This window comes from Parasteatoda tepidariorum, chromosome 5, assembly GCF_043381705.1.
Source record: "Parasteatoda tepidariorum isolate YZ-2023 chromosome 5, CAS_Ptep_4.0, whole genome shotgun sequence".
Classification (NCBI taxonomy): domain Eukaryota; kingdom Metazoa; phylum Arthropoda; class Arachnida; order Araneae; family Theridiidae; genus Parasteatoda; species Parasteatoda tepidariorum.
Window position 1 is genome coordinate 29,497,608 of NC_092208.1, and position 11,387 is coordinate 29,508,994.

Genomic DNA, 11,387 nt, shown 5'->3' on the forward strand with positions numbered 1-11,387 from the left:
CTTTTTTTTTTGTATATATATTATTAAAGTTTAGTTCAAGAGAAGATAAAATTAATTAAATTAAGTAACATAAATTCCTATTTGATAGGGATACTAATCTTCAGAAATAACTTTCCCTTGTTACGTAGCAAACATGAGAAAATAATTTTACAACTTCATTACAATAGGATGAATACGTTTAAATTATACCTATTTTGTACAAATTATTTGTCCATTTGCGTTATACTATCCAGACAAAAATCAAGTAAATATGTATTAATTAAAGACTAGCATTAAGAGATATTTCTTAAAATCAGAAATATTTCTTGCAGTTAAAATAATAATTATGAAGGAAGAAGGAATACATTGATAATGAAGTTAAGATTAATAAAGTAGCATTTAAAATTGCTCAATTGCGAAAAAAATTTTTTTTGATTACCTTCAGTTTAAGAAAATGTCTAGAATACTTCACTAGAATCATACAGATTCATCTAGATTCATAAATTTTAATATCCATAATTTAATTAATCCATACATTCATAAATTTTAAATTAATTCTGGTTTTAACTGTACAGAAAAGTTTTAAAAATCAAATTTATTTCTAAATTCTAAATTTGTCCGCGTTTGTGAGCATTAAACTAGAATAATATTTTAGTTAAGCCTAATTGCTCTGTTGCTATAACATAATATTAGTATGAAACGCTTTTTTTTCAAGAGCAATAGTCCTTCACTAACGCTTCTTCAAGCGAGCTCTGTGAAATACAAAAATTTAAAAAAAGCCTATATATATATTTATATTATTGCTCTGAAGAAACAAAATCACTAGCTCAAAACTGCATTTATTAAAACTTTATTCTGGGGGATTATATTAGCAATTGTATTAGCGATTTTCGTCAAAGCTCATCGTCACAGCTGCACAAATCCAGATTGGACTTTATTAAAGAATCCCCACGACAGAACGCTGTTTATTTTTTCTTTCTGAAATAAAGCTTTTATTGAGTAGTGATATTTTTCGGACAAAATGGGATTTTTCTGCTCTAGGCCTTTTAGAAGAAGGATGCCGCAAATAATAAAAAGCACACCGTAGCTATATAAAAGAATTGTTACATTTTATCTACTTTGTTTCGAATGAAATAAATATGTTTTTTGCAAGTGATCAGTACCTTCAATCAAAAATTTTCGCTGTAAAATGTATGTGTTTTGTGTTTTTCTATATATATATATATAAAAGCTCAACTAAGCTACTTGAGACATCAAATCTAAATTTGGGAAACGAAAACTGTCACGTAATTATTTTTTTAATTTTGATGGCTGTTAATTATTGTTTCCCGGATCATCTCCATAGCATTTGTAAATTTGAAGTAAAAAATCATAAACAGATATTAAACTTCAAAAATGAACGGCTTTCTTATGAGGGTCATAATTCCTTCGGTTGGCAGTTTTTAGTATATCTATGATTTGATTTTATTTTGTAACCGTCATTGAACAGTTGACCCAATAACGCGTTTACGACTACTAATGTTCAACTCCGTAGCCTAGTAATTTTGAACCCAATCCAGAAGACAAGGGAACTCCTTGATCAAATATTGGAAGAAATTTGACTTCGTGGAGAATTGTTTGACGCACTTGCATGACATTAAGAGGAAAAACGCGAAAACCTCTCATGGTCAGCCTGACGGCAAGGGGACTCTAACCCATGATCCATCTACCACTGATTTTACTAATAAGAAATGAAATTTTAATGCAGTGTACTTCGAAACAATTAAGATAAAAATTAGATTTTCTAATCTCACTTCTATCTTTTAAAATCAATATGAAATACAACAAAAATGATCAAAGTTACCGCAACGATTCTTCTTAGAATCTAACGCAAAAAAGTATTATAAAATTCATTATTATTATATTCAAATTTTATATAATAGACCAATAAAGGATCAACCATAATTCATGATTTGAAAACTCAAATCCAGCAAATATTTAGCGCAAATAATTTTAATCAAATCTGAAAATTCTTGAAAAAGTGTTTTGAAATATCATAGCACCAAAACCAAATAAATAAATAAGCTTCAAATGCACTACTCTTGAACCATGGTCATTAAAGGGCAACATTATAATGAAAAAAAGCTGCACAAAAATTAAAAAAATATTTAATCATACTTAAATGAAATTTCAGAGTGATAAACAGGAAAAAATTCAACAATGTCAATTTTTCTTCAAGGCTTCTAGGCAATTTTTCTCTTTCAACTTGTAAGACAAGAAATGAAAATATATCAGAGCACTTCTATAAAGAGAGTTTCCCTTTTGAAAACATCAACAAAGTCTCAATTCAATATTTAAGAAACCTTTTAAGTTTTACAATAACAGGAGAAATGTTTGTTCACTGAATTTACAAAATTTTTCGAATAAAAATTTTTCTTTTTTTGAAAAAAATCTATGCTATTCACACTTTTCTTACACATATTATTCAGCAAAATCTTATAAAAAAGTTATTTTTCCAAAAAATTTTATTATCCCAACTGTTTTTCTAAACTGAGTCATGAAATCCTCAAAAAAATGGTAGATTCAATCTCATGAAACCACAAAAGGATGAAACAGCACATTTAGAAAAAGTGCATTGTCAAAACTACAAGAATATGGTAAAATGTACCGTACTTCTGGTTTTATGAGATCACCAAAAAAGTCGGTATTTTTTGCCGATGCATTTTGGTAATGGTTTTTGGTAAATTAACAGTAAGGATTTTAAATATATGATAAAATTTGGTGAATGTTGCAAAATTTGGCAGTTTAATCATGACCACTTAGATCATGGCGTAACATTCATATATCCGGTTAAATTTATTTTTCAGTCTTGAATATTTTACCAAATATGTGGTAATTAGACAATAATTTTAAAAACCAGAATGTCTGTTAAAACTGTTATCATATGAACGAAAGAATTGCAAAATGAAGGGTTCAAATACTGTATATTTGAATCGATATACAATTGAACGATTTTCCTATTTAAGAAATTAGTTTCATTAACCAAAACTATGTTGTCTTTCTTTTGTATAGTTATGAAATTCCTGGTTTCTTTGAAATTGATCAAAGAGATCTATATTCGTTTCAAATGAGAAGCACAGAGAATGCCCGTATTGTCAAACATAATTTTAAAAAAAACTCTGTAGATGGTTACCTGGGTATAAACAATAACAGCAATTTAAAATCAGAATGAAATAAGAGAAATGTTATGTTCATTGGCTTATATACTAACGCGAAGAATTTTAAAATCAAGTGCAAAATATATTCAGAAAAATCATCATTTTAAGCTGCATAATTTGATCAACAAATAATAAATATATCGAAAAATCAGCATGTATATTTTGAGGGTAACTTTCTTAATAAATTGCATTTAAAAGCTTAAGCTTTTAGAATAATATCTTTGAAGAACTTAGTAAATATTTTATTCTTATATACATCCAAAACATTAACTGTTAATACAAACAACAGGAAGAATTTATATATAATATAAAATTAATTGCAAAATATGTTCTGAAAAATCATCAATTTGAGCTACGCCACTTTCCCAACAAATATTTAAAATGTCGAAAAAATTAATTAATTACGTAATATTACTTGTGCTTTTGTGATTAAAACCGTAAAGATACATTGATCACATACCGTAAAAGTCCTTAAAATGCGAAGTTTTTAACATTTTTCGAAAACTTCACGAAGTATAGCTTTCTTCGAAAATGAAGAAATACAGGAAGCTTGACATTCCACTTTCAAAAGCCATTAATTTTCTTTTTTAACACCCAGTTTTTGGTATTAAATAGCCAGTTAGCTTAAGCTGTTAATTATTTTTGACACAAGCTTAGGCTTTTGTTAATGAGTACTTAGGGTTTTCTCTGCATGAAACAAATTCTCTTGTCTAAACTCTAGTTTTACACACACTTTCTTGAAGTCGATAAGATTTCAGTGACGTCATACAGGTCACGCGAAAAAGTAATTCAGATGTTTCCCTTCTTTAATACTTGTTATCACGTGCCCTTTGTACCGTTTAGCATTTCATTTTGTTTCTATTTTCGTGCATATAATTTAAATACAAAGTTTTAATATCTCACTCTAGATCAATTTAAGCGTTAGAGAGTTTAGAAAATGAATTTATTTTATTGCTAAACATTTTTGAATGTTTACTTTTATATCTTGGTGGTAATGCGCGTTTGCTTAAGTGTTGTGAGAAATCATAGTTAAATGTAGGCTTGTTTATGTACTCAATATGTATTAAAAATCAGATTTTATCTTATTGCTAAGCACCTTTGAATGTTTACTTTAACATTTTTTGTTTTAAAGCGTGTTAGTTTAAAATAAATCACGAAATAACTATGGAATGTATTTAGAAATCAAAATTAAACGTATGCTTGTTTATGTACGCAATATGTGGTTTAAAAATAAAATAAAAATTTATTTACTACTCTGTTGTGTAAATAAATACATTAAGTTGATAATCGAGGTTTTACAATATACACCGAGTTTTCAGCTTTCTATAGCTCATTATTAAAGAATCCTTAATAAATGTACGATTGTAGAAAAAAAATTTTAAAATGATTTTATCACTAAAAATAAACAAGCGTAAAAATGACTAAGATTAAATTTAATTCATTAATTAAAAACGTGAAAAAAATTATAAATGGAGCGAAAAAAACGAATGTTCATCAGGTCATTATAACAACCGAAACTAATTAGCGACTTAGAACATAATAAATAAAAAGCTCAAGATTTAAATCTACGTCATGATGGAAAAAAAACTGACGAATCAACTAATTAAGTTGCGAGCAAGAGCATATTTAGCCCAAATTGCTTGTAGTATATTTTCCTGTATTTTTCTTCCTTGAAAAATATTATATCCCGTAATTCACCAAATTTAGGATTTGGGGAATTGTAGAAATTCCAATATATAAGTTGCAACTAGAGAATAAATAATAGTATAAACCTAGAATTTTTATGGAATAAGTTCATTCTTAGCAACTTTATGATGCCTAAACAAGAGATTTATATAGTAGAGTGGGGCAAAGAAATTTTTTTTTCAGGATGCTTTACTGCGGAAAAGTTGCTTATTGCAATAATAATAGAAACAGCATAAACAAATTTTTCTCCGGCATTGGACTCGGTTAATATCTTACCGTATAGTACTTATCGGTACATTGGTATATTATTAAAAACAAATTCAAACCTGGTAAATCTGCCCTTTTTTATTTTAAATTAGCTAAGACTTTAAAAATAAACACCCTCATTATTTTATGCTTGTTTGATAGTTTGAATACACTAAATAAATAAAAATTTTATCTCTAATTTATTCTTTACGCTCAAGGAAGGTATTAGAAATGAAAAGCAAATCTTACCTTATGTTCGTATTTTTCACAGTGAAACTCTTCTCTAGTTTCGTTCGAACCGAACCACCCAAAACTCAAAACGTTAAGGTAGTTGTATATTGAATTCCCCCCATATCCTATCTAACCAACTGTCTACTTTTTTTGTGTTCTATTTTTTTTTACTTACAATCATTTTTCTTACAAAATTTTTCAATAGAATAAGTCTTATTGCCTCGTTATCGTTCTTTTTTCGCCTATACAATACATTTAAATGCTAATGCTAATTGAGGAAAAATGAGGCATAACTGACCTTAACTTCAGTATTGCTCACCTATGACTCCATTGCTAGCTTCATATTCACACACTTTAATCAATCGTCACAAAATGGACGCACTTTTGCACAGCTCAGGCGTGACACAGAAACTTTAGTATTTCTCTGATTCACGTAGAGTTGGAACTGATGGGTGATTTGATGTTTTGTTCTATTTCTTCGTTTCATTGCAGATTCCAAGAAACTAATTGTTACTATCAGCCCAGTCCTTGAGTTGTATGTAAGAAGAATCTTAAATGACTATTTTAAAACAATTAATTAGAATTTTTGTGGGTCATATCCTACCACAAAGCTGCAAGACTTAACTGATGATATTCACTCATTCAATCATTCTATCACTCAGCACATAAGATAAATACCAAAGTTTATTTGCCACTCCCAGGCAGAGTAAAAGTGGGCCAAACTTGCAAAAGAGATGTAATGTATGGGAAGATGACGTTAGAGATGGATATTGAGCAGCACTAGATTATTTATCTAGTCTGTTATTTAACACTAGATTAGTCTAGATTAGTTATGCCTCAGTTATGCCAAGAACAAGCTTTAAATATGCAAGAACTAGTATGATTGAGGCTATAGATTGAAAGGCTATATAGTATGTACCATTGTTTGTGCCATTTCGGTTATACCCAGTAGCAAGGAACTAAGTGGCTTCATAATATGAGTCTAGTTGGTGCCATAAGATTCTGGTTGTTTTGCCGCATTATGTGAAAACATAAATAAACAGTTTTTCTCACAAATAACAGTTTGAACATCTTATTTATGGTTATTTGACTGTTTTATCTGAATATGATAAAATGGAAATTAAAAAATAATTAACTAATATAATAATTAGTGTAACTGCTATTGTAAACAGTGTAATTGCTATTTAACTAATGTAATAAAATGAGTAAACTGCTTATGAATCAACAGTGAATGTTCATGAAAATCTCCGAAAGTAGTTCTAAATATAATGTAAATATTACAGCAAAAAAGTTTTGGCAAGTTGAGTAGGATGTAGATGGAATTTGACATGCAACCATCTTTTCCCATTGAGTTAAGGGTCGTTCGTATTTAACATGAGGAGCAAAAGAGATACACAGAAAAAACTAAGAAAAACTGGGAAATTTCTGTGTTTTTCTAAAACGTTCATCGAGCTTTAAAAACTACATTATTGTGTAAAATTGTATTCATTTAGGATATTCAAAATATTAAATATCCCCGCTGGACAAATACTCCCCATGTAGTAAATGGTGGCTGGTACACGTCAAATCTGTCGGGTCATAAAGTCCTCTATCATTCCATAACAAATTAATATCTCTGGGGTACTGAATTGGAGAAGGGTCGATCTGGTTCAGAACAAAACTACAATCAGTGGATGAACAGAATAATGTATGAATGAGTCCGCGCTATAAACGAACTGTGCCGCGTGTATGGTTGAAGTTATATTCAAGGTCATAGATGGTACCCCTAAAAAACAAGAAACACACCTTAAATTCGGTTGGTTTCACCAAGCAGGCTTGCTCAAAGCATATATTTTATTGAACTGTATTTAAAATAGCTTGAGACAAATTTCCTATGGTTATTTGTTTCTGAATACAAATATATAGTTTCAATTTCAATTTCCTAACATGGAGCTAAAACTGTAACAAACAGTTACAAAGAATTTAGTTCAAGTTAATATTTAAAAAAATTAAATTAAAAATTTATAAAAAATACTTAAAATCAAAATAACATTGTAATAGGAATTTAAAATTGTTAGAGTTAGGAAATACAGTATATTCATCACAATATATCTGTATATTCATCACAATCTGTATATTCAATCTGTATATTCAATCTGTATATTCATCACAAATTTCTACTGTGTATAAAATTTAATGTGGGTGCATGTACTCTATTGCCCGGTATTTGTAAAACAATTGCTCGAGTCAAATTTCCTCGGAGAACACATTTCTGAATACGATTATATGAAAATATTTATTTAGTTTCAATTTTAAATTTCTAAACATGAAAACTAAAGTACAAAAGCAAAGACTTTCATGAAATTCAACTAAAACCTACAAAGCAAATTCAAAAATAAATATTTACGAAAATATTGCAAAACATATTTGCATTAGTATAATAATTTCAGCTGTTTCGCTCAAATTCCTGCTTCGAGGAAATCAAAATATATATATCTCCTAGAGCAGTACTCAAATTGAATTCCATGCGTGAATTCAGAACGCTTAAGAAAACAATCGTTTGCATGGAACAATACGAAAACTTCTTGCAAACCGTAAACGAAAAATTAAAGATTTTTTTACAAGTTTCGAAATAGTTTAAGCGGAAATAAACAAAAAAGATACTTATAACACTTCATTTATCAGCGTACGAAGATATTCAAACGTAAAAACACGCAATATTTGTTTGTTTTTACAACTTTTTAAAAAAATAAACAAAGCAAGCGTACTCTTGTTTTAAATATTTTATTTTATTTTACTTTTTGTTCTTACATTCCATAAAAGTTTTCGTTTTACTCACCAGAACGTCGCGTGACTTAGGAAAAGAGAACTTATTACTGTGTGCAGAAATATTTGCAAAATCATTTTGTATTCATGAAATTCATTTTTTTCTATACTGCGGAAAACTTAATGCTCTTATAGCATAGAAAACTATAAGTAAAAAAAAGTTCATCTCCATCTACAACCTTGCAAATATCGTTTTATTCTTATTCTATGTAATATTATAAAGAATGGAATTGAATATCGTCTGCTTCTGTAATTTTAGAACAAAGTTTTTATTTTCATACATGATTTTAACATATTAAAATTTAAGATTGCAAACATGCGTGTGTGCACAGAGCGAAATATATTCAACCATATTTTGTTCTAGTTTTTGATTCCTATTACATATTCCCAAAATTATGCCAAAAGTTTTAAAATCTTTTTTTTTCGTAATCATGAAAGAATTTTGTTTCTACTATGAAAACAACATATTTTTCTTTCACATTTCAAAGAGTTTTGAAAGACATACTTTCGAATAATTATGTTCTCAATATTTTGCCTTTTAATTAAATTTTTCAAAATATGTTCGCAAGCTTAAAGAATTTTTATTACTTACTTTTCATTTTTAAAAGTAATTCAGTAGCATTCTAGTAGCTGATTATTTTTAAAAAAAATTCACATATATTACATTCAAGATAAACTTTCGTGAAAGGCAATTTTTTATTAATAAATAACAATTAAATTTTAAGGGGAAGAAAGTTAAATATTTAATATAACAGAATAATCAAAGTGCATCTATTTTCCATCGATTAACTTCTATATATTTTGAATTAATAATCGCAAATATTAAAAAAATAGCCTGAACTATCGTCTTTTTCTATAATATTAACCGAAATGTTCTTGACAAACACATAGGTAATGTAAATATAATTTAGTCTAGCATTAGAAAATTAATCATTTAATCTCCAAACAGTATTGAATAAACTTTTTATGGAAAGTATGACAATTAATAAAAATACTAATGACTCAATGTGATGCATTATCATCTTATTTGTTAGAAAAGTGATGAAATTATTTCTTTTATGCCAACATATTTAATTAAAGTATATGTCTCAATCAAGTATTTTACAGTTTAGAAATGAGTAGCACAAATATAAATTAATATTGTAAATTAATATATTATAATATTAATTTAAATAATTATAAATCTATATATAATTATAAAATCTATATATAATTATAAAATCTATCCATAATTATAAAATCTAAATAATTATGAAATTTAAATAATAATAATTTTATACGATAATTAATATATTATATAAAATTAAATATAAAATAGATCTTTCAACGTCTAATAACTACTAAATTAGTAATGCATTTTTAATAAATTTCATGAATTGAATGAAAAGAAAAGTTACAGTGAAATCATATATATCAAAAAATGATAACTTATTTAATAAGTTATGGGTGTGAAAATATTTGTAAATAATAGTAAAATCATTTGAGTTCATATTCAAAATTGCTGTTAAATTGTACTGAAATATTGTTTTTTAAATTTTTTTAAAAAAATAAATCGAAGTCAAGAAAACATTAAAGAAAAGAAAGTAAAAATCCATTTGTTAGCATTGTTAAATTTGTTATCACTGCATTGTTAAATCCCCATTTTTATTTTAACTTTTTGTGTATTATTTTAACTCATGATAAATCATAAATGAATAAAATCCTTCTACATTCTATGAGTCAATAACTGCGAGATATGTTTTATACGTTTATTATATTTATATTTAGCATAAGAGAATAATAAAAATAGTCACATATAACCACAACGGAAATACCACATGTTATGTTAACATATTATTCTTATGAGATAAACTTACGTTTAGAAAGTATTTAAAAATGTTCTGTTCTGATTGAAAGAGTTTTTCCAGTTTTACAAGAATATGTTTACCAAATATAAATCAAACAATTCAGAAAAATATACTATTCTCTGAATAGATTATATTGCATTTATCTAAGACTCTTTACTGAAAGAAGAAATTGCTCGCTTAATTTGAAGTGCGCATCAGGTTTCCATACATCATTTGATTAGAATTTATTTTCTTCCACATATTTTAAGCGATAATAATTGGAATCTGAACACCTCATTTGGCATAATATTAGTAGCGTGCTTCGAATTAATGAGAATTTTTCCATTAAAATTTTGCGAAGCTCAATTCATACTTGACAGGTATTCATAAATGCTTTTCGCTATTGAAATACTTCAGCATATTTATTGCTTTAATTTAGCAGTGATTCATTTTGAATTAGTCACGAATTATTGCCGATGAAGAAACTAGAATGGATAAAAAGGTAAAATAATCGGTTGTAATATTCGAGGGTTTACGGAGAGTTTTTGATTACATTCCATTATTTGAAAATTAATGACTGAAATTAAATATCACTCTGCGTTCACAATGTGATATTTTTTAGCATTTGTTTGGTTATATCTTTTTAACCTTTTTCGTTATTGAAAATGATTATTATGTGTTTGGATTTGAAATATAATATGTAAATATCTTCATTGTCTTTAAATATGGCACATTTCTCGGTTATAAATTTTAGCAGTTTTAACAAGTTATAAATTCTTTTTTACTTTTTATGAACTGGTTGAAAATTTTAAGGTAGGTATATTGTGCTTATTTTTATAGCCTAACGGATACACATGAATGCTTTTGATTGTAATTTAAAAAATAAATTTTGTGATTGATTTTAGTAACGGTTTATTTATTTTGAATAAGTCATGAATTATTTCTTATGTAGAAATAAGATTTGAGAAAAATATTTAATATTCGGTAGTTATATTTCGAGGTTTATGGAAAGTTATTATTATATACAATTATTTGATTATCAATGGCTGAAATTTAATATCTTTCTGTGTTCACGAAGCAATATTTTTGTCATTTGTTTTTTGTTTTATCATTGTTCGTTATTTAAAATGATAATTATGTCTTTGATATTGAAGTTTACTATGTAAATATATTCATTGTCTTCAAACGTAGCACAATTCTTAGCTATAATTTTTAACAGTTTTTTAAGTTTTAAACTTCGCAAACCAACTTAAAACTTTGAAACTGGTATTAAAAACTTTAGGAATTGCGTTGAATTCTTATGGCCTAACATATAATCATAGATGCTTTCATTCACCATTTAAATAATAAATTAATTGGTTGCTTTCAATAATGGCCTTGTTTGAATTAGTTACGAATTATTCCCAGTGAAAAAATA

At 27.1% G+C, this 11,387-nt stretch overlaps 1 protein-coding gene across 1 annotated transcript in view; it reads right to left on the reverse strand.

Moving 5' to 3' along the window:
- Positions 1 to 3,871, reverse strand: part of LOC107443646 (uncharacterized) — a 44,283-nt gene extending 40,412 nt beyond the window's left edge. Inside the window, exon 1 of the mRNA XM_071180881.1 lies at positions 3,637 to 3,871. The gene's annotated coding sequence lies outside the window, so the exon portion shown is untranslated. The remainder of the gene's footprint in view (positions 1 to 3,636) is intronic.
- Between the last annotated feature and the right edge of the window lie 7,516 nt (positions 3,872 to 11,387).